Below are 22,516 nucleotides of genomic sequence, written 5' to 3'. Positions count from 1 at the left end.
GGGGTAGTAGTCCTAATTAATACGCAGCCAGCTAAGTGTTACAGCAGGCTTGCGCAAAATTCTTTCCTGGCTCTGCGTTGGCCGTTACATCACCGCTGTCATCCTGTCCAGAGGGAAACAGTCTGCAGTAATTTTACATAGTATAGGGCCAGTAGTGCTGAGGCAGGGACAGTGAAAAAGGTGAAAGACGTATACTGTCTATATAGGCAGTGGGCTTTTCCAAAAAAATTTGGGAAAAAACATTCTATTTGGGCTGCCTGTGACCATCCTGAGTGTACTGCATCTCTGCTGGGGGTAGTAGTCCTAATTAATACGCAGCCAGGTAAGTGTTACAGCAGGCTTGCACAAAATTCTTTCCTGGCTCTGCGTTGGCCGTTACATCACCGCTGTCATCCTGTCCAGAGGGAAACAGTCTGCAGTAATTTTACATAGTCCAGGGCCAGTAGTGGTGAGGCAGGGACAGTGAAAGAGATATACTGTCTATATAGGCAGTGGGCTTTTCCAAAAAAATTTGGGAAAAATCTTTCTATTTGGGCTGCCTGTGACCGTCCTCAGTGTACTGCGTCTGTGCTGGGGGTAGTAGTCCTAATTAATACGCAGCCAGCTAAGTGTTACAGCAGGCTTGCGCAAAATTCTTTCCTGGCTCTGCTGTGCGTTCCGTAAGCGAATCAGCCTCCAACCACAGGCCAATAAGCGGCACATTTAATTACAGCGTTCTGTTTCTGCACTACTGGTAATACACCATGCTGAGGGGTAGGGGTAGGCCTAGAGGACGTGGACGCGGGCGAGGACGCGGAGGCCCAAGTCAGGGTGTGGGCACAGGCCGAGCTCCTGATCCAGGTGTATCGCAGCCGACTGCTGCGGGATTAGGAGAGAGGCACGTTTTTGGTGTCCCCACATTCATCTCACAATTAATGGGTCCACACGGTAGACCTTTATTAGAAAATGAGCAGCGTGAGCAGGTCCTGTCGTGGATGGCAGAAAGTGCATCCAGCAATCTATCGACCACCCAGAGTTCTGCGCCGTCCACTGCTGCAACTCTGAATCCTCTGGCTGCTGCTCCTCCTTCCTCCCAGCCTCCTCACTCCATTACAATGACACATTCTGAGGAGCAGGCAGACTCCCAGGAACTGTTCTCGGGCCCCTGCCCAGAATGGGCAGCAATGGTTCCGAATCCTCTCCCACTGGAGGAGTTTGTCGTGACCGATGCCCAACCTTTGGAAACTTCCCGGGGTCCGGGGGATGAGGCTGGGGACTTCCGGCAACTGTCTCAAGAGCTCTCAGTGGGTGAGGAGGACGATGACGATGAGACACAGTTGTCTATCACTCAGGTAGTAGTAATTGGAGTAAGTCCGAGGGAGGAGCGCACAGAAGATTCGGAGGAAGAGCAGCAGGACGATGAGGTGACTGACCCCACCTGGTTTGCTACGCCTACTGAGGACAGGTCTTCAGAGGGGGAGGCAGGGAGGCAAGTGCAGCAGCAGGGCAGGTTGGAAGAGGCAGTGCGGTGGCCAGGGGTAGAGGCAGGGCCAGACCGAATAATCCACCAACTGTTTCCCAAAGCGCCCCCTCGCGCCATGCCACCCTGCAGAGGCCGAGGTGCTCAAAGGTCTGGCAGTTTTTCAATGAGAGTGCAGACGACCGACGAACAGTGGTGTGCAACCTTTGTCGCGTCAAGATCAGCCGGGGAGCCACCACCACCAGCGTCACCACCACCAGCATGCGCAGACATATGATGGCCAAGCACCCCACAAGGTGAGACGAAGGCCGTTCACCGCCTCCGGTTTGCACCGTTGCCTCTCCCCCTGTGCCCTAACCTGCCACTGAGATCCAACCCCCCTCTCAGGACACAGGCACTACCGTCTCCTGGCCTGCACCCACACCCTCGCCTCTGCTGTCCTCGGCCCCATCCACCAATGTCTCTCAGTGCACCGTTCAGCCGTCGCTACCGCAAGTGTTGGAGCGCAAGCGCAAGTACGCCGCCACGCACCCGCACGCTCAAGCGTTAAACGTGCACATAGCCAAATTTATCAGCCTGGAGATGCTGCCGTATAGGGTTGTGGAAACGGAGGCTTTCAAAGGTATGATGGCGGCGGCGGCCCCACGCTACTCAGTTCCCAGTCGCCACTACTTTTCCCGATGTGCCGTCCCAGCCCTGCACGACCACGTCTCCCGCAACATTGTACGTGCCCTCACCAACGCGGTTACTGCCAAGGTCCACTTAACAACGGACACGTGGACAAGCACAGGCGGGCAGGGCCACTATATCTCCCTGACGGCACATTGGGTGAATTTAGTGGAGGCTGGGACAGAGTCAGAGCCTGGGACCGCTCACGTCCTACCCACCCCCAGAAGTGCGGGCCCCAGCTCGGTGGTGGTACCTGCGGCGGTGTATGCTTCCTCCACTAAACCACCCTCCTCCTCCTCCTCCTCCTACGCAACCTCTGTATCGCAATCAAGATGTGTCAGCAGCAGCACATCGCCAGCAGTCGGTGTTGCGCGGCACGGCAGCACAGCGGTGGGCAAGCGTCAGCAGGCCGTGCTGAAACTACTCAGCTTAGGAGAGAAGAGGCACATAGCCCACGAACTGCTGCAGAGTCTGACAGAGCAGATCGACCGCTGGCTTTCGCCGTTGAGCCTCCAACCGGGCATGGTCGTGTGTGACAACGGCCGTAACCTGGTGGCGGCTCTGCAGCTTGGCAGCCTCACGCACGTGCCATGCCTGGCCCACATCTTTAATTTGGTGGTTCAGCTCTTTCTGAAAAGCTACCCACGCTTGTCAGTCCTGCCTGGAAAGGTGTGCCGACTCTGCGCACATTTCCGCATGTCCCACACGGACGCTGCCACCCTGCAACATCGGTTTAATCTGCCAGTGCACCGACTGCTGTGCGACGTGCCCACATGGTGGAACTCTACGCTCCACATGTTGGCCAGGCTCTATGAGCAGCGTAGAGCTATAGTGGAATACCAACTCCAACATGGGCGGTGCAGTGGGAGTCAGCCTCCTCAATTTTTTACAGAAGAGTGGGCCTGGTTGGCAGACATCTGCCAGGTCCTTGGAAACTTTGAGGAGTCTACCCAGATAGTGAGCGGCGATGCTGCAATCATTAGCGTCACCATTCCTCTGCTATGCCTCTTGAGAAGTTCCCTGCAAAGCATAAAGGCAGACGCTTTGCACTCGTAAACGGAGGCGGGGGAAGACAGTATGTCACTAGATAGTCAGAGCACCCTCCTGTCTATATCTCAGCGCGTTGAGGAGGAGGAGGAGCAGCATGAGGAGGAGGAGGAGGAGGGGGAAGAGACAGCTTGGCCCACTGGTGAGGGTACCCATGCTGCTTGCCTGTCATCCTTTCGGCGTGTATGGCCTGAGGAGGAGGAGGAGGAGGAGGAGCAGGAGGAGGAGGAGGATCCTGAAAGTGATCTTCCTAGTGAGGCAGCCATGTGTTGCGTACAGGTACCCTGGCACACATGGCTGACTTCATGTTAGGATGCCTTTTTCGTGACCCTCGCGTTACACGCATTCTGGCCACTACGGATTACTGGGTGTACACACTGCTTGACCCACTGTATAAGGAGAACCTTTCCACTCTCATACCCGAAGACGAAAGGGGTTCGAGAGTGATGCTATACCACAGGACCCTGGTGGACAAACTGATGGTAAAATTCCCATCCGACAGCGCTAGTGACCGAAGGCGCAGTTCCGAGGGCCAGGTAGCAGGGGAGGCACAGAGATCAGGCAGCATGTACAGCACAGGCGGGGGAACACTCTCTAAGGCCTTTGACAGCTTTCTGGCTCCCCAGCAAGGCTGTGTCAACTACTAGGTGTCGAAGCTGGACACGTGGCCTGAACTCGCGCTGTATGCCCTGGAGGTGCTTGCTTGTCCTGCGGCTAGCATCTTGTCAGAGAGGGTGTTTAGTGCGGCTGGGGGAATCATCACGGATAAGCGTACCCGCCTGTCAACCGACAGTGCCGACAGGCTTACACTCATCAAGATGAACAAAGCCTGGATTTCCCCAGACTTCTCTTCCCCACCAGCGGACAGCAGCGATACCTAAACAATACGTAGGCTGCACCCGCGGATGGAAGCATCATTCTCTATCACCATCAAAAACGGGCACCTTTTAGCTTCATCAATCTGTGTATTCTATTCATCCTCCTCCTCCTGCTCCTCCTCCTGAAACCTCACGTAATCACGCCGAACGGGCAATTTTTCTTAGGCCCAGAAGGCTCAGTCATATAATTTTTGTAAACAATTTTTATACGTTTCAATGCTCATTAAAGCGTTGAAACTTGCACCTGAACCAATTTTTATTCTAACTGGGCTGCCTCCAGGCCTAGTTACAAATTAAGCCACATTAACCAAAGCGATTAATGGGTTTCACCTGCCCTCTTGGTTGGGCATGGGCAATTTTTCTGAGGTACATTAGTACTGTTGGTACACCAATTTTTTGGGGCCCTCGCCTACAGTGTAATCCAATTAATTTTTTGCCCACCTGCATTAAAGCTGACGTTACATCAGCTGTGCTGGGCACTGCAATGGGATATATTTATGTACCGCCGGTGGCTTCCTGGGACTCACCCATGCTGTCGGTCCACATGGACTTCCCATTAGGGCGATGTACGTGCCTGTGTATACTTATAAGAAACTCGAGCCTGACTGGGGCATGCAGTTTGGGCCGAAGCCCACCTGTATTTAATCAGTTGTTAGCTCTGCTGTCCAGGGCACTGCAATGGGATATATTTTTGTACCGCCAGTGGGTTCCAGGGAGCCACCCATGCTGTCGGTCCACACGGACCTCACATTAGGGAGTTGTACCTGTCTGTGTCTATGTATTAAAAACCCCAGTCTGACTGGGGCATGCAGTGTGGGCCGAAGCCCACCTGTATTTTATCTGACGTTACCTCAGCTGTGCAGGGCAATGCAATGGGATATATTTATGTACCGCCGGTGGCTTCCTGGCACCCACCCATGCTGTCGGTCCACACGGAGTTGTAACTGCATGTGTCCACTTCTAAAGAACCCCAGTCTGACTGGGGCATGCAGTGTGGGCCGAAGCCCACCTGCATTAAATATGACATTACCTCAGCTGTGATGGGCAATGCAATGGGATATATTTATGTACCGCCGATGGGTTCCAGGGTGCCACCCATGCTGTGGGTGCACACGGAATTCCCATTGTGGAGTTGTACCTGCCTGTGACTATTTATAAAAAAACGCGGTCTGACTGGGGCATGCAGACACCTTGACAGAATAAATAGTGTGTGGCACATAGGTTCCCCATTGCTATGCCCACGTGTGCAGCTCCTGATGGAGGTGGCACAGGATTATATTTCTCATTGCTTCTGTACAGCATTGTGGGCTATCGCCCCGCCCCTTTTAAAGAGGGTCGCTGCCTAGCCGTGCCAACCCTCTGCAGTGTGTGCCTGCGGTTCCTCCTCATGGCAGACACACTTATAAATAGACATGAGGGTGGTGTGGCAAGAGGGCAGCTGAAGGCTGCGCAGGGACACTTTGGTGTGTGCTGTGGACACTGGGTCGTGCGGGGTGGGGGTGGGGGGGTTGGGCAGCATGTAACCCAGAAGAAGTGGCAGCGGAGTGTCATGCAGACAGTGATTGTGCTTTGTTGGAGGTAGTGTGGTGCTTAGCTAAGGTATGCATTGCTAATGAGGGCTTTTCAGAAGTAAAAATTGTTGGGAGGGGGGGGGCACTCTTGCCGCTATTGTGGCTTAATAGTGGGACCTGGGAACTTGAGATGCAGCCCAACATGTAGCCCCTCGCCTGCCCTATCCGTTGCTGTGTCGTTCCCATCACTTTCTTGAATTGCCCAGATTTTCACAAATGGAAACCTTAGCGAGCATCGGCGATATACAAAAATGCTCGAGTCGCCCATTGACTTCAATGGGGTTCGTTATTCAAAACGAACCATCGAGCATCGCGAAATTTTCGTCCCGAGTAACGAGCACCCGAGCATTTTGGTGCTCGCTCATCTCTAGTCTTTAGTTTTCTGCCATCAGAGCTGTGTGACATATTTTTTGCAGGATGAGTTGTAATTTCTATTGGTACCATTTTGTGGTAATGTACATGTGACTTTTGTGTTGCTTTTTACTGTGTTCTTTGGATGAATAAAAAACAGAAATTGTAGAACCGTTTTTTTTTTAACTTCTGTCTTTTACAACATTTATCATGCAACATAAATTACATGTTAACTCTTTTCTTCTGGTCAAAAGAAATAAAGCAATATCAAATGTTGCTAATTTTTAACACCTTTTTTGCAAAATAAAAAGGTTTGCATCGCTGCACCTTGAAACCAATATACTTTTTTTCCACCAAGGGAGCTGTTTGAGGGGTCTTTTTAGTGGGACAATTTATAGTTTTATTAGTACCTAGTTCTGGTATTTTTTACATATCATTCACCATGTGGGATAAATAGCACAATATCTTTATCGTTTGTTGTGAATTCAGAGGTACCTATTATGTGTATTAATTTCCACAAAAAAGGAAGGGGAAAGGAGTGTGAGGAAAAATGTTTATTTTACCTATGGATTTTTCAAATTTAATGTTATTAGCTTTTCTTTAAAACATGAATTACTTGTTCCTCAAGGCTATATGGGTCCTGACTATTACAGCTGAGAGCCCAGCTGTAAGTAGACTCCCATTTTGGTATTTGAATAAACCATTGTGTTTTTACAGGAGCCTTAGTAAACACAGTAAAAGCATGTATTGGTAGTTAGTAAGGATTTAATTGGCTTCCTACAAAATTGGCGGTAGTGTATATGTGTGGGATATGGAATTTAAATTGTGAGCCCGATTAGGGACACTAATTTATGTGAAGACAATCTCTGTAAGGGGATGTGCTATGTGTACTATATAAGCAACCTCCTTAGTCAAGAAAAAATTCAATAATTACAAAAGATTATATAGAAGACCTAAGTCTTTCGTTTAATTTTTCTCACTTAGTGATTCAGTGAAACATCATGAGGAAAGAAAGGAACAGGAGCAGCAGGAGAGAGACTTAAAAGCATACACAGCAACTCCTATATCATGCTAGCAATAGCTTGTCCTTTCAACAGTACCATAAACTGAGTGAGTGGAGTACAACAAGCATCATATAAAGAGAGGAGCAGAGAGTAGTGCTCCTGACCCCAGACAACACTGCAGAAGAGAAGAAGCTGTGACTCTACATCAAACTATTAAGGCCTCAGCAAAGAGTTAGTTGTGCACACCAATTGGCCTACTGCAGGGAGAAATAGATTCTTCACTGGGAAATTGGACTATTGATAAAGTTCTATAGTTTGAGCTTTGTTCATAGACTGTGATATTTATTTACAAGGGAGAAAGGTAAAACGGCGCCTGGAGTAGTGAACACGCCTTACACAAAAAGGCATTGAATTGTATTCCATAACCTGCTTTTCTAACAGATGGCATTGATAGTAGTGGAGTGTTAACCCCTAAAGAGAAATTGTGCATTATTTTCTGTGATTTGTGTTTATGTGAAACCATACCTACATTGGATATTGAAATTGTTCACCAGGTATTACTATTACTGCATATTGCTGACAATGTTTTAGCTACCAGTAGATAGCTCCTTGGTATTTGATGGTAAAAGTTTAATTGCTAACCCATTATACTATTCACCTTTATTTCTTCAATCTTAAATAAATATTGTATATTTCAGTTACTTCATCTGCTACATTGTATCCTGAATCGCTATACCTTTATCCTCAGCAATCCTAACCCTATTTTGAAATGATGAGCAGTTTCAGAAACATATTTTCACAGCAGAGAACATTGGTTGTAAGTAGAGATGAGCGAGCATACTCGCAAAGGGCAATTACTCAAGCGAGCATTGCCCTTAGCGAGTACCTGCCCACTTGGAAGAAAAGGTTCGGCTGCTGGCGGCGAGCGGTGAAGCGACGGGGGAGAGCGGGGAGGAACGGAGGGGAGATCTCTCTCTCTCTCTCCCTCTCTTCTCCCCCTGCTCCTCCCTGCTCACTGCCGCAACTCACCTCTCACCCGCGCCAGCAGCCGAACCTTTTCTTCCGAGCGGGCAGGTACTCGCTAAGGAAAATGCTCGATCGAGTTTTTGTCCTTAGCGAGTATGCTCGCTCATCTCTTGTTGTAAGTTAAAGTCTGAACTGTTTTCCTCCAATCCCAGAGGATTGTCTCTTGTCTTTTGAGGTTACAGTACCTTGCAATGAACAAATGTTTGTAGAATATTTTTCTATGGGCTATAGTAAGAACCAATATGAAGGTACTTCCAATTGCCACTTTGGCGAAAACAGCCACCACAACAAAAAATATAAGTATCAGTATTTCTTTAAAATCAATGCTAAATTTTACCTCTCTTTACATTTACTATTGTATGGTTATCTTTACATTTTGGCTGTAAATGCTCTTTATCAATAACAAAATAAACGATTGTTTTAAGGTACAGTCAAATATCACTTTTCATCTAATTAAGATAGATAGATAGATAGATAGATAAACCTAGTATCACCCTAGTATGCACACAACCTAAACAGGGTGCCCATCTTCATAAAGACAACTCTGATCACCAGCTTCTCCCTGTTATTCCCTATAATATAACCATATTGGGGAACTGAGAAGAAGAGAGTGGATAAATCAACAAATGCTGATAATTACAAACCAAAACCTTAAAAAGAAACCATTGATTTTATGACCAAAAAGGGGGTCTGGAACAACTATTCAGTGTAATAGCATCCCAAAAGTAAGTAAAAATTTTCAAAGAGGGTCTGAACAGCTATTCACCAACCAAGAATATAATAATATGGCCACATATCCTAGATAGGACTATCAGTGCACTACCAAGCATGTCCTTTCCTGAGACAAGAATTTCACTTGCAGAAGCAGTTCTATAGGATGAAGAAGCTAAGTCGGGGGGCTGTAATGCACAATATTTCCCTGTTGTATTCCCCTGCGGCCACACCATTTAAAATTTCCCCTGCACAGGGAAAGTCTGCTGTTAGGAAAGTTTCCCGAGCTCTTCCTTTAATGATTGGACAGAACACCTCTGAATCGCTCTGCCCAATCATAAAGAGAATAGTGCAGTTATAAACTTAAGCTACGCAGTCATCTCCATCTTATCCCCGCAAACTTTTTTATGTCTTAATAATCAGTGTCGGGAGGAACACTAGAGCCTGAAGAGGTACGTGACCCACTGTTCCTCTGTTCTCCGCCCTAGACCACTAGGGATACTGACATTAACACTTTCTCTATCATAGGCCATCAGGAATAGTGACATTGCATCCTTGGTGGTTTAACCCTTTCTTTTCTCTAGAGCACAAGGGATGTAGACATTAACTCCTTTACAGCTTTAGACTACCAGGGTTGCAAACCTTAATTTCTTCTCTGTTCCAGACCTCAGAGTTACTATAGACCCATGAACTACCCTAGCTAATTATTGCAAACTATCCCCAGGATCAGTACCTAGTTGCAGCTCAAAACCTCTGCTTACACAGAATGATTATTGTTCAGATAACCGTTCAAACAAACAAAACTAAAAAAAAGTCATTCAGTTTAAACACGAGCCAACGACTGAATGACTAACAAGAATAAAGCACTTGTCGTTGGTCATTCAGTTTCGGTCAGCATAAATATCATCACTGGCTCAGGCACTTATCGTGTTGTTTAAACACTGCTTGATCAATGTTTCACCTAGGAATGTGAACAGTGCCTAACGACTGCATGATTCTCAACAAGAATCGTGCAGTCTAGATGGGCTGCCCAAGTGTGGATGAGCTGGTGATAACGTCACCAGCTTGTTTCATTGAGCAAACAAGAATCAGGAGATTCTCGGCCAGTGTAAAACGGTCATAAGGTATATTCCATGCGTAAAATCTATCACCTCAAAGCAGATAAGCAAAAAAGCATATTGCAGCATCCAGACACCCTGGCAGGTATTATGTTAGGTAACCGAAGTGTTCAGTGCAGGTCCAGCAGGTTAGAGGCAGAGAATTTGTGGAAACAACAATTGTCCATTTACTGAAAATTCAGCAGCAGGTTACACCCAATTTTACCACAGTCACAGCAAGCAATCAAAGTACTTGTAGAATCCACAGTATCTCCAATGTGTGTATCTTTGCACAAGCCCAGCAAACTTTTCTGTCTATATGCCAGCAGCTTAATCAGAGTGACCTACTTTAGATGATCCCGGCTTCTCTTTTATGGTTTTCACTAGCTGTTTCCTCTCACAATAGCTATTGCACCTTACCTAACCCTTGCAGTTCAACTTGGGTTCAGTCCAGGCATATTTTACTCCCGATGGACTCACACACACTAGCTGAGGCACCTTTCTGAGCTGGCAACAATCCTGCAACTTCTGATGCTGTACACTACATGAGAGGAGTCAGGGGAAATAGACTGGATTCTTTCCTGTTCAACACACTACATTCTTTTCTGCTTCTACTCCAACTCTCTCTGCTCATGCTCTGAACCAAACAGGAAGGGCAGGGTCTTACATTAACTCCCTTTCTAGAATCTTCTGTCTGAACCCCTCATCTAGCATAGATAGCTGCCAATCAGGACTATGGTGATGCAGAAGGGCTGACCGACATCAGGGAATTTCTTAATTTCTAAAGCAAGGCAGAGTTACAAGAGATATAGACATATAATCAAATACAGTACAATTTATTTATAAGGTGACACAGTTTCTTAGATGTTAACATTACTCATTAGTACCAGTAACGGGTCACTACAATATGATTAGATTTGTTGAAACATAAATTCTCTGTTTCCACCAGTTCAGAGTTTTTAAAGCACACCAGCCCATATGATCTTTAGGCAAATGATATACCTAAGAAGTTGAAGACAAATATAGCCCAAGATGTAAAAAAGAGATAAAGTGAGGACTAAGGCATGTACCATGAATAATATATACATTCTTTTTTATCTACCAAGTGTGCATAAAATGTTCTGCTCTCTCAAGATTTGTGTTTTAATGGGCAGAATCCTAAAACCTAAAAAATACAGAATAAAAAAGCTTAGAAAGCGCTAGTGATTCAGTGTACAGAAGCAAAGTTCATGCCTTGCTATTGTGACACATGATCAGAAACTAGTGATTTATCTTAGTATGTTATAGAAAGCTTACAGTTGATAGCAATGCAAATTCATATAAACCACAACAAATGGAGTTCTGCATTTTAACTTTGCCTTCATTTTACTAATAGGAACGTCTGCTGTACTAATAGCAGACAAAATACCCTGGATTCATAAGTAGGTCATTCTTTTCTTAAAGATATTTTTCCATATTAACATATTTTATTTAGACTAAATGCACAAGGCTAATTATAGTAAGCATCTTTAAGGAAAATGGGGTTAATGATCATGTTATGAGCCAATCAGTGGACTCATGTGCCATACATGCTAGCATCCCGGCTGAGCTTAGTGCTCTAGTTCTGCCCCATTGCCCTGGTCTGGCTGAATGCAGTGACGAGGGCTGGTCGCCTTGCGGAAACAGCCTTATACTGGCTTCACTACACTGTTTCTATAACTCCCATAAAAGTGACACAGTGAGCAGTAAAACTGGAAGTACCAAATTGGCTCATGCCAGACCTGGATGGTGTTGAATGGACCCTACTGACTCTAATGAGGTCTGTTAAGACTCTACTATGCCCTTCAAGATTTTCAGGGATGAGATAGTACTGCATGAAGCACTATTTTGTCCTATATTTTAATCTGCAATGGATGTTCCAAATGGAACCTCCAACAAAAATGCTAACAAGCCCTAAGACTAATTTGCCTTAGTATATGTATGTCAGTTACCCGATACTCTTACTTTTCTCAGCGATGTTTTAGTTTTCTGTAAGGCTACGGGAGCCGCTTTGCAGCCGCACTGTGATTTTGTATGTAGTTTTTCAAAATCACGACAACATTACAATGGTAATAGATGAAGCCAGCCTAATGGAAACCAAGCAGCTATGCACTGACTTTCCGGTGTCAACTGTATTTCCTGAGCAAGTTTCCCAGGAGAAAAAGAGTGTTTTTGTACAATTACCTTTTTCTATTGGTTACAACTGCATAGCCTGCTTTATTTGTCTATTTCCATGATATCTGGAACCATCTATGAAAAAACTCAAAATCTACATTAATCATGGGAGTTTCAACATAATTTTTAAGACCCCTAGTTTCACTTTCCATTAATCTCCTGACAATCATACAATCATATGCTTGAGATTTAATGTCATGATCTGCCACTGCCGCCCCTTCCTCCCAACTTCCCGAATTCAGTAGAAGATATGAAACTATATTTGGAACTCTACACCTCATGATTTCGATATGTCAGGGTGCTAGCAGGACAGTCTCATACTTAGAGAGTCTGAAAGATGTTTAGTTTATGCTCTATGTAGCATTTTTATGACTACTTGAGAGAGCATGACGTTAAGGGAACCCACACTATCTCTGGTACCTGCATAAAAACTTGTTGCAAATACGAGTTAAAAAAATTGTTCATTACAATCTGCAACCCTAATAACTGCACAAATGATGGTTAACTGCTGGTTCATTAAGGGACTAGAAACCCTAATACCATTTGGAGCATATATAATTGCTGCTTATAATAGTGTAAGCATGTCGGCCTTTTGACTGGGCAGGTTTCTGGCATCAAAAATCTACTATTTTTTTATTTAACACCCTTTAAGTAAAATCCTTGTTGTTAATTGGAAATGAGATACACTTTAAATAAAACTTTGTTATTAATTTGACAATGTACTTGCAGGCTTGTGAAGTACACAATTACCTTATTTTAGCATCATAATTCAATAGCATTCAAAATCAGTAGAACTCAATACTTTGATTAAACCACATACTTTGCTTTGTGTATCCAACAAGAATTTATATACACTGTTCTCTTCTAGGCTGGTCTGTGTTGAGGGAGGAGCAAAATCACTTCATAATGTTCTTCCCTCCCTTCTCATTACATCACCTAGCTCCACACCTTGTGGTGTGTTTCAGTGTTTGATCGTTTCTCTCTCATTTCACAATAAGCCATCAAACAGTATACATACCATATAAAATAATATAACTCACACACAGGTCCTTTGTGCACACACAAAAATTCACAAAAATAACAGATCCACATTAATGATCAAAACAGACAAATATGACATCCTAATTCTCTTGTGCATTAAAATATAAGCAATTCTCAATTCACATATCTTTGTACAGCCAAGCAGGCGCTCTCCACGGCACAGTACCCCACCCTTTGGAATTTAACGTATCTCTTATAGAACTGTTTTGCAAACATCACCCTGTCCACCATTTTCTTTTTGAGTCCTCATACCTCACTGCATCTTAGACCGGTCAGCGACCTATCTTTACAACACAGTACTGTTACCAGTTTAACAGTCCAGTTGGATCCACCATGAAACGGGTGACACAGCCTCTAAAATGTCGAATGATCAGTGACCTATCTTTATGGCACGATTCTGTCACCCAATTAACAGAATGTTTGTCTAAAACTTTAAAACCGGTGACTAGAGATGAGCGTGTTCGAGATGCTCGTTACTCGTGACGAGTACCACGCGATGTTCGAGTTACTTTCACTTTCATCTCTGAGATGTTAGCGCGCTTTTCTGGCCAATAGAAAGACAGGGAAGGCATTACAACTTCCCCCTGCGACGTTCAAGCCCTATACCACCCCCCTGCAGTGAGTGGCTGGCGAGATCAGGTGTCACCCGAGTATAAAAATCGGCCTCTCCCGCGGCTCGCCACAAATGCATTTTGACATAGAGGAGGGAAAGTGCTGTTGGTGCCGGAGCTGCTATAGGGAGAGTGTTAGGAGTATTTTAGGCTTCAAGAACCCCAACGGTCCTTCTTAGGGCCACATCTAACCGTGTGCAGTAGTGTGGAGGCTGCTTTTTGCAGTGTTGCACTTTTTTTTTTTTTGTATATCGGCCGTGCAGAGCATTGCGTCCTGCAGTAATTTTACATACTCCAGGGCCAGTAGCAGTGAGGCAGGGACAGAAGACATATATTTATTGAATATAGGCAGTGCGCCTTTCCAAAAACATTTGGGAAAAAAAATCTATTTGGGCTGCCTGTGTCTGTCCTCAGTGTACTGGGTCTGTGCTGGGTGTAGTTGTCCTCCTAATTCATACGCAGCCAGCTAAGTGTTACAGCAGGCTTGCGCAAAATTATTTCCTGGTTCTGTGTTGGCTGTTACATCACCGCTGTATTCCTGTCCACAGTGCAACAGTCTGCAGTTATTTTACATACTCCAGGGCCAGTAGCGGTGAGGCAGGGACAGAAGACATATATTTATTGAATATAGGCAGTGGACCTTTCCAAAAACATTTGGGAAAAAACATCTATTTGGGCTGCCTGTGACTGTCCTCAGTGTACTGGGTCTGTGCTGGGTGTAGTTGTCCTCCTAATTCATACGCAGCCAGCTAAGTGTTACTGCAGGCTTGCGCAAAATTATTTCCTGGCTCTGTGTTGGCTGTTACATCACCGCTGTATTCCTGTCCACAGTGCAACAGTCTGCAGTTATTTTACATACTCCAGGGCCAGTAGCGGTGAGGCAGGGACAGAAGACATATATTTATTGAATATAGGCAGTGGGCCTTTCCAAAAACATTTGGGAAAAAAAATCTATTTGGGCTGCCTGTGACTGTCCTCAGTGTACTGGGTCTGTGCTGGGTGTAGTTGTCCTCCTAATTCATACGCAGCCAGCTAAGTGTTATAGCAGGCTTGTGCAAAATTATTTCCTGGCTCTGTTGTGCGTTCGGTAAGCGAAGTGAGCCTCCAACCACAGGCCAATAAGCGGCACATTTAATTACAGTGTTCTGTTTCTGCACTACTTGTAATACACCATGCTGAGGGGTAGGGGTAGGCCTATAGGACGTGGATGTGGGCGAGGACGCGGAGGCCCAAGTCAGGGTGTGGGCACAGGCCGAGCCAGTGCCGTGGCCAGGGGTAGAGGCAGGGCCAGACCGAATAATCCACCAACTGTTTCCCAAAGCGCCACCTCGCGCCATGCCACCCTGCAGAGGTCAAAGTGCTGTACGGTGTGGCAGTTTTTCACAGAGACGCCTGACGACCGACGAACAGTGGTGTGCAACCTTTGTCGATCCAAGATCAGCTGGGGAGCCACCACCAGCATGCGCAGGCATATGATGGCCAAGCACCCCACAAGGTGGGACGAAGGCCGTTCACCGCCTCCGGTTTTCACCACTGCCTCTCCCCCTGTGCCCCAACCTGCCACTGAGATCCAACCCCCCTCTGAGGACACAGGCACTACCGTCTCCTGGCCTGCACCCACACCCTCACCTCCGCTGTCCTCAGCCCCATCCAGCAATGTCTCTCAGCGCAGCGTCGAGACGTCGCTAGCGCCACTGTTTGAGCGCAAGCGCAAGTACGCCGCCACGCACCCGCACGCTCAAGCGTTAAACGTGCACATTGCCAAATTGATCAGCCTGGAGATGCTGCCATATAGGCTTGTGGAAACGGAGGCTTTCAAAAGCATGATAGCGGCGGCGGCCCCGCGCTACTCGGTTCCCAGTTGCCACTACTTTTCCCGATGTGCCGTCCCAGCCCTGCACGACCACGTCTCCCGCAACATTGTACGCGCCCTCACCAACGCGGTTACTGCCAAGGTCCACTTAACAACGGACACGTGGACAAGCACAGGCGGGCAGGGCCACTATATCTCCCTGACGGCACATTGGGTGAATTTAGTGGAGGCTGGGACAGAGTCAGAGCCTGGGACCGCTCACGTCGTACCCACCCCCAGAATTGCGGGCCCCAGCTCGGTGCTGGTATCTGCGGCGGTGTATGCTTCCTCCACTAAACCACCCTCCTCCTCCTCCTCCAACGCAACCTCTGTCTCGCAATCAAGATGTGTCAGCAGCAGCAGCACGTCGCCAGCAGTCGGTGTCGCGCGGCGTGGCAGCACAGCGGTGGGCAAGCGTCAGCAGGCCGTGCTGAAACTACTCAGCTTAGGAGAGAAGAGGCACACAGGCCACGAACTGCTGCAGGGTCTGACAGAGCAGACCGACCGCTGGCTTGCGTCGCTGAGCCTCCAACCGGGCATGGTCGTGTGTGACAACGGCCGTAACCTGGTGGCGGCTCTGCAGCCTCACGCACGTGCCATGCCTGGCCCATGTCTTTAATTTGGTGGTTCAGCGCTTTCTGAAAAGCTACCCACACTTGTCATACCTGCTCGGAAAAGTGCGCCGGGTCAGCGCACATTTCCGCAACTCCAAGACGGACGCTGCCACCCTGCGGACCCTGCAACATCGGTTTAATCTGCCAGTGCACCGACTGCTGTGCGACGTGCCCACACGGTGGAACTCTACGCTCCACATGTTGGCCAGGCTCTATGAGCAGCGTAGAGCTATAGTGGAATACCAACTCCAACATGGGCGGCGTAGTGGGAGTCAGCCTCCTCAATTCTTTACAGAAGAGTGGGCCTGGTTGGCAGACATCTGCCAGGTCCTTGGAAACTTTGAGGAGTCTACCCAGATGGTGAGCGGGGATGCTGCAATCATTAGCGTCACCATTCCTCTGCTATGCCTCTTGAGAAGTTCCCTGCAAAGCATAAAGGCAGATGCTTTGCACTCGGAAACGGAGGCGTGGGAAGACAGTATGTCGTTGGATAGTCAGAGCACCCTCATGTCTATATCTCAGTGCGTTGAGGAGGAGAAGGGGGAGGAGCATGAGGAGGAGGGGGAAGAGACAGCTTGGCCCACTGCTGAGGGTACACATGCTGCTTGCCTGTCATCCTTTCAGCGTGTATGGCCGAAGGAGGAGGAGGATCCTGAAAGTGATCTTCCTAGTGAGGACAGCCATGTGTTGCGTACAGGTACCCTCTCACACATGGCTGACTTCATGTTAGGATGCCTTTCTCGTGACCCTCGTGTTACACGCATTCTGGCCACTACGGATTACTGGGTGTACACACTGCTCGACCCACGGTATAAGGAGAACCTTTCCACTGTCATTCCCGAAGAGGAAAGGGGTTCGAGAATGATGCTATACCACAGGGCGCTGTGGACAAACTGATGGTAAACTTCCCATCCGACAGCGCTAGTGGCAGAAGGCGCAGTTTCGAGGGCCAGGTAGCAGGGGAGGCGCAGAGATCAGGCAGCATGTACAGCGCAGGCAGGGGAACATTCTCCAAGGCCTTTGCCAGCTTTATGGCTCCCCAGGAAGACTGTGTCACCGCTCCCCAGTCAAGGCTGAGTTGGCGGGAGCACTGTAAAAGGATGGTGAGGGAGTACGTAGCCGATCGCACGACCGTCCTCGGTGACGCCTCTGCCCCCTACAACTACTAGGTGTCGAAGCTGGACACGTGGCCTGAACTCGCGCTGTATGCCCTGGAGGTGCTTGCTTGTCCTGCGGCTAGCGTCTTGTCAGAGAGGGTGTTTAGTGCGGCTGGGGGAATCATCACGGATAAGCGTACCCGCCTGTCAACCGACAGTGCCGACAGGCTTACACTCATCAAGATGAACAAAGCCTGGATTTCCCCAGACTTCTCTTCTTCACCAGCGGACAGCAGCGATACCTAAGCAATACGTAGGCTGCACCCGCGGATGGAAGCATTGTTCTCTATCACCATCAAAAACGTGGACCTTTTAGCTTCATCAATCTGTGTATAATATTCCTCCTCCTCCTCCTGCTCCTCCTCCTGAAACCTCACGTAATCACGCCGAACAGGCAATTTTTCTTAGGCCCACAAGGCTCAGTCATATAATTTTTGTAAACAATTTTTATACGTTTCAATGCTCATTAAAGCGTTGAAACTTGCACCTGAACCAATTTTTATTTTAACTGGGCTGCCTCCTGGCCTAGTTACCAATTAAGCCACATTAACCAATTCACCAATTTTGGGGGGCCCTCGCCTACAGTGTAATCCAATTAATTTTTTGCCCACCTGCATTACAGCTGACGTTACATCAGCTGTGCTGGGCACTGCAATGGGATATATTTATGTACCGCCGGTGGGTTCCAGGGAGCCACCCATGTTGTGGGTCCACACGGAGTTGTAACTACATGTGTCCACTTCTAAAGAAACCCAGTCTGACTGGGGCATGCAGTGTGGGCCAAAGCCCACCTGCATTTAACATGACATTACCTCAGCTGTGATGGGCAATGCTATGGGATATATTTATGTGCCGCCGGTGGCTTCCTGGCACCCACCCATGCTGTCGGTCCACAGGGACTTCACAATAGGGAGTTGTACCTGCCTGTGTCTATGAATTAAAAAGCCCGGTCAGGTTGGGGCATGCAGTGTGGGCCGAAGTCCACCTGCATTTAATCTGACGTTAGCTCTGCTGTCCAGGGCACTGCAATGGGATACATTTATGTACAGCCGGTGGGTTCCAGGGAGCCACCCATGCTGTGGGTGCACACGGAATTCCCATTGCGGAGTTGTACCTGCCTGTGACTATTTATAAAAAAACGCGGTCTGACTGGGGCATGCAGACACCTTGACAGAATGAATAGTGTGTGGCACATAGGTTCCCCATTGCTATGCCCACGTGTGTAGCTCCTGATGGCGGTGGCACAGGATTATATTTCTCATTGCTTCTGTACAGCATTGTGGGCTATCGCCCCTTTTAAAGAGGGTCGCTGCCTAGCCGTGCCAACCCTCTGCAGTGTGTGCCTGTGGTTCCTCCTCATGGCAGACACACTTATAAATAGACATGAGGGTGGCGTGGCATGAGTGCAACTGAAGGCTGCGCAGGGACACTTTGGTGTGCGCTGTGGACACTGCGTCGTGCGGGGGGTTGGGCAGCATGTAACCCAAGACAAGTGGCAGCGGATTGTCATGCAGGCAGTGATTGTGCTTTGTTGGAGGTAGTGTGGTGCTTAGCTAAGGTATGCATGGCTAATGAGGGCTTTTCAGAAGTAAAATTTGTTGGGAGGGGGGGGCCCACTCTTGCCGCTATTGTGGCTTAATAGTGGGACCTGGGAACTTGAGATGCAGCCCAACATGTAGCCCCTCGCCTGCCCTATCCATTGCTGTGTCGTTCCCATCACTTTCTTGAATTGCCCAGATTTTCACAAATGGAAATCTTAGCGAGCATCGGCGATATACAAAAATGCTCGGGTCTCCCATTGACTTCAATGGGGTTCGTTACTCGAAACGAACCCTCGAGCATCGCGATAATTTCGTCCCGAGTAACGAGCACCCGAGCATTTTGGTGCTCGCTCATCTCTACCGGTGACCCATTCCTTTTTGCCGGCACTCTCATTTTTACAAATTGTGGATAATCTTATTGAAACAACATACTTCTTATCTTTTTAAACAGTAAAAGTTTAATTACACTGCCTCAACTTTCATAAAAGCCTTTTAACCCTATATTTCTTTCTATTGGTAAACAGTGAGGACAGTACAGATTACTAATAGGGGGCTACTGAATAATTACATACTTTCTGAAAAAAACAATTGCTCTGTTTCTTAGTCCTAAATCTTCACTTACACAGTCGGAACACAATTCACTACTACAGAGACAACATAAACCACCATACCTCAACCTTTTACACAGTCAGGACATTCCTTCACAGACAACATGGAAAAAACACAAAGTATATCTACTTCATAGTTCTTTTGACACAGACTTATAATATTTCAACTCACCCGGACTTTGGCCGGATCAATGCAGAGAGGGAGAGATGACATAGGTATAAGAATAAAACTTATTACTTTCTTTGAGCTCATTATAATCTGTCCGTCTCTGCTTGGAAGTCCCCTTGATGTCTGGAAAAGGTGAAATTGCATCTGTGTCCCTGTTCAGGTGCCAATTTTCTGTTAGCGCAATTTACGCTATTCGATATACTGTGGGTGTCATATTAGATATGATTAGTTTATGAGCTCATGGTCCTCCAATGAAGGACACACATTATAAAGTATACACCACAGAACCTCTCCTTTATTTCAGACGGGAAAGCATTTATATACTATTCATATAGAGGAAGGTGGGACATTCAGATACATTACAACATTTTGTGTGCTGATAGGTCATTCTCATAGGAAGTGGTTATGATGTAACACTTTACCCAGAGGAAGGGAGAAGGATATTTGCAGATATACTCAGTAGACACTCAGTATCTCTCAGAAACTTTGCCACATGGTAGACCCAGCACTTGGTTCAAACTGTTTTTTTCTCCAAACTGCAAGGAACAAGTGGCTCCATATGCTAATTAAATGATGATAATTCCAGCTTTTCTGTGTCTTTTCTCTTTGAAGCTCCTCTGTGTTGGTATCTTCTGCTGATACAAGACCAGTTTGATCTGTTTACATAGACAATACATCTCTCTCTTATTGTATATTGGGGATGGGGAATGCTTCAAGTAGTTTCAAACACCAAACCTACTTCATGAGAAATACAGCTTTCTTACATTCTGCCATCTTAGCATCACACGGCTGAACAACAGAAAATACACATATAAAATGGCAACCATCTCCATCATACACACTGGTGAGATTAGAATAACCTCAAAAATGATGTAAAAGGATTAAGCCCCAGTGAGTCCATGAAATGCAGGGTGTCAATTCCTTCTGCCTTTTTCTCTGAAATACTTAAAGAGGTCACACATATTACAAAACAATGTATCTTTCCATCAGTTGGTCTGGAATGGCACTTGTAGTGTTTGTGGCAGTTTTTAATGCAATTCTTTGAGCCAAAGCTAACAATGAATTCAAAAGTAATTGGAATTATAAAAGAAGGACCTTAACTTCTTGTTCCTGCTTGATCTATTTTTAGCTTTGGCTTAAAAAGCTGCATCAAAAACTGCACCTCAAACTGCATAAAAGACTGAATGTGTGTTTCCAACCTTATGGTGGCAAAGGTAGTAAGTTCGAAATTTCTAGAGGTCATTATATATCAACTTTTATTAAGCTGCATAAAAAATGTTAGATGACTTTGCAGACTACTACTATTACAGACAATTTCTATCAATATTGTTAATTTTTCTATAATTATTTATAGGTGGCTATTTACCATAATTACCAGACCCCATCTGCAGAGTTGTGTATTTGCTGCACTGCAAAGATCTCTAACAATCCATCAATCTTTGCTTTATCTTTAAAGAGTTGACAAAGATCAATTGTGCATCTTGTTTTATTTTCTAGCTGTATTGATTCTGACATACTGAAAGAGGTGGGTATACCAGTGAAATATCTGATGATACCATTTTACAGCAAGGTTTACAGTATGCGCAAAGCAAAGCTCTGTGCACAGACCCTATAAAGTGGGACACAGAGTTACTTCATAAGATGGCAATATTTGTCGATCTGTATTTATTATTTAGTATCCAACAAATTGACATTAAAATGTGTTATATGTAGAGATGAGTGAACGTACTCGTCTGAGCTTGATATTCGTGCGAATATTAGGGTGTTCGGGATGCTCGTTACTCGTAACGAGTACCACGCGGTGTACCGGTTACTTTCAGTTTCCTCTCTGAGACGTTAGCGCGCTTTTCTGGCCAATTGAAAGACAGGGAAGGCATTACAACTTCCCCCTGTGACGTTCAAGCCCTATACCACCCCCCCTGCAGTGAGTGGCTGGGGCGATCAGATGTCACCCGAGTATAAAAGTTGGCCCCTCCCGCGGCTCGCCACACATGCCTTGTGAGTTAGCTGAGGGACAGTGCTGTTCTATTGGAGTTGCTGTAGGGAGAGTGTTTGTAGTGAGTGTAGGCTTCAAGAACCCCAACGGTCCTTCTTAGGGCCACATCTACGTGTGTGCAGGCTGCTGTTAGCAGTGGAGAAATTTTTTTTTCTTCTCAAAATCGGCAGTGCAGAGCATTGCACCCGGCATTAGGGACAGAAGTGGTGCTTAGGCAGGGAGAGTGTTAGGAGTGAGTGTAGCCTTCAAGAACCTCAACGGTCCTTTCTAGGGCCACATTTAACTGTGTGGAGTACTGTGCAGGCTGCTGTTAGCTGTGTTGCTTTTTTTTTTCTTTCTCAAAATCGGCGGTGCAGAGCATTGCACCCTGCATTGATACTACAGGCACAGAATTGTGTAGGCAGGGCCACAACACAGTTATTAGTCATTGAATAGGCACAGTGGGCCTTTCCTTTTAAACAAAAGGGAAAAAAGTATATTTGCCCTGCCTCTGTCAGTCCTAAGGGCTCTGTGTACGTGTGTGCTGCGTGGAGAACGTAAAAAAATCAGACGCAACCAGCTACGGTTGAGTGCAGCCTTGCGCCAATTTCTTTCCTGCCTGGGAAATACCTGCTCTGCCACAGTTAATAACTCTGCAACAGTAAAGTTCTGTGATACTTTTGCAGGGCCGCAACACAGTTATATTAGTCATTGAATAGGCACAGTGGGCCTTTCCTTTAAAACAAAAGGGAAAAAAGTATATTTGCCCTGCCTCTGACAGCCGTCAGGGCTCTGGGTACATGTGTGCTGCGTGGAGAACGTAAAAAAATCAGACGCAACCAGCTACGGTTGAGTGCAGCCTTGCGCCAATTTCTTTCCTGCCTGGGAAATACCTGCTCTGCCACAGTTAATAACTCTGCAACAGTAAAGTTCTGTGATACT

This window comes from Eleutherodactylus coqui, chromosome 1, assembly GCF_035609145.1.
Source record: "Eleutherodactylus coqui strain aEleCoq1 chromosome 1, aEleCoq1.hap1, whole genome shotgun sequence".
In the NCBI taxonomy this organism is placed as follows: Eukaryota; Metazoa; Chordata; class Amphibia; order Anura; family Eleutherodactylidae; genus Eleutherodactylus; species Eleutherodactylus coqui.
Note: the sequence above shows the minus strand (reverse complement) of the source record.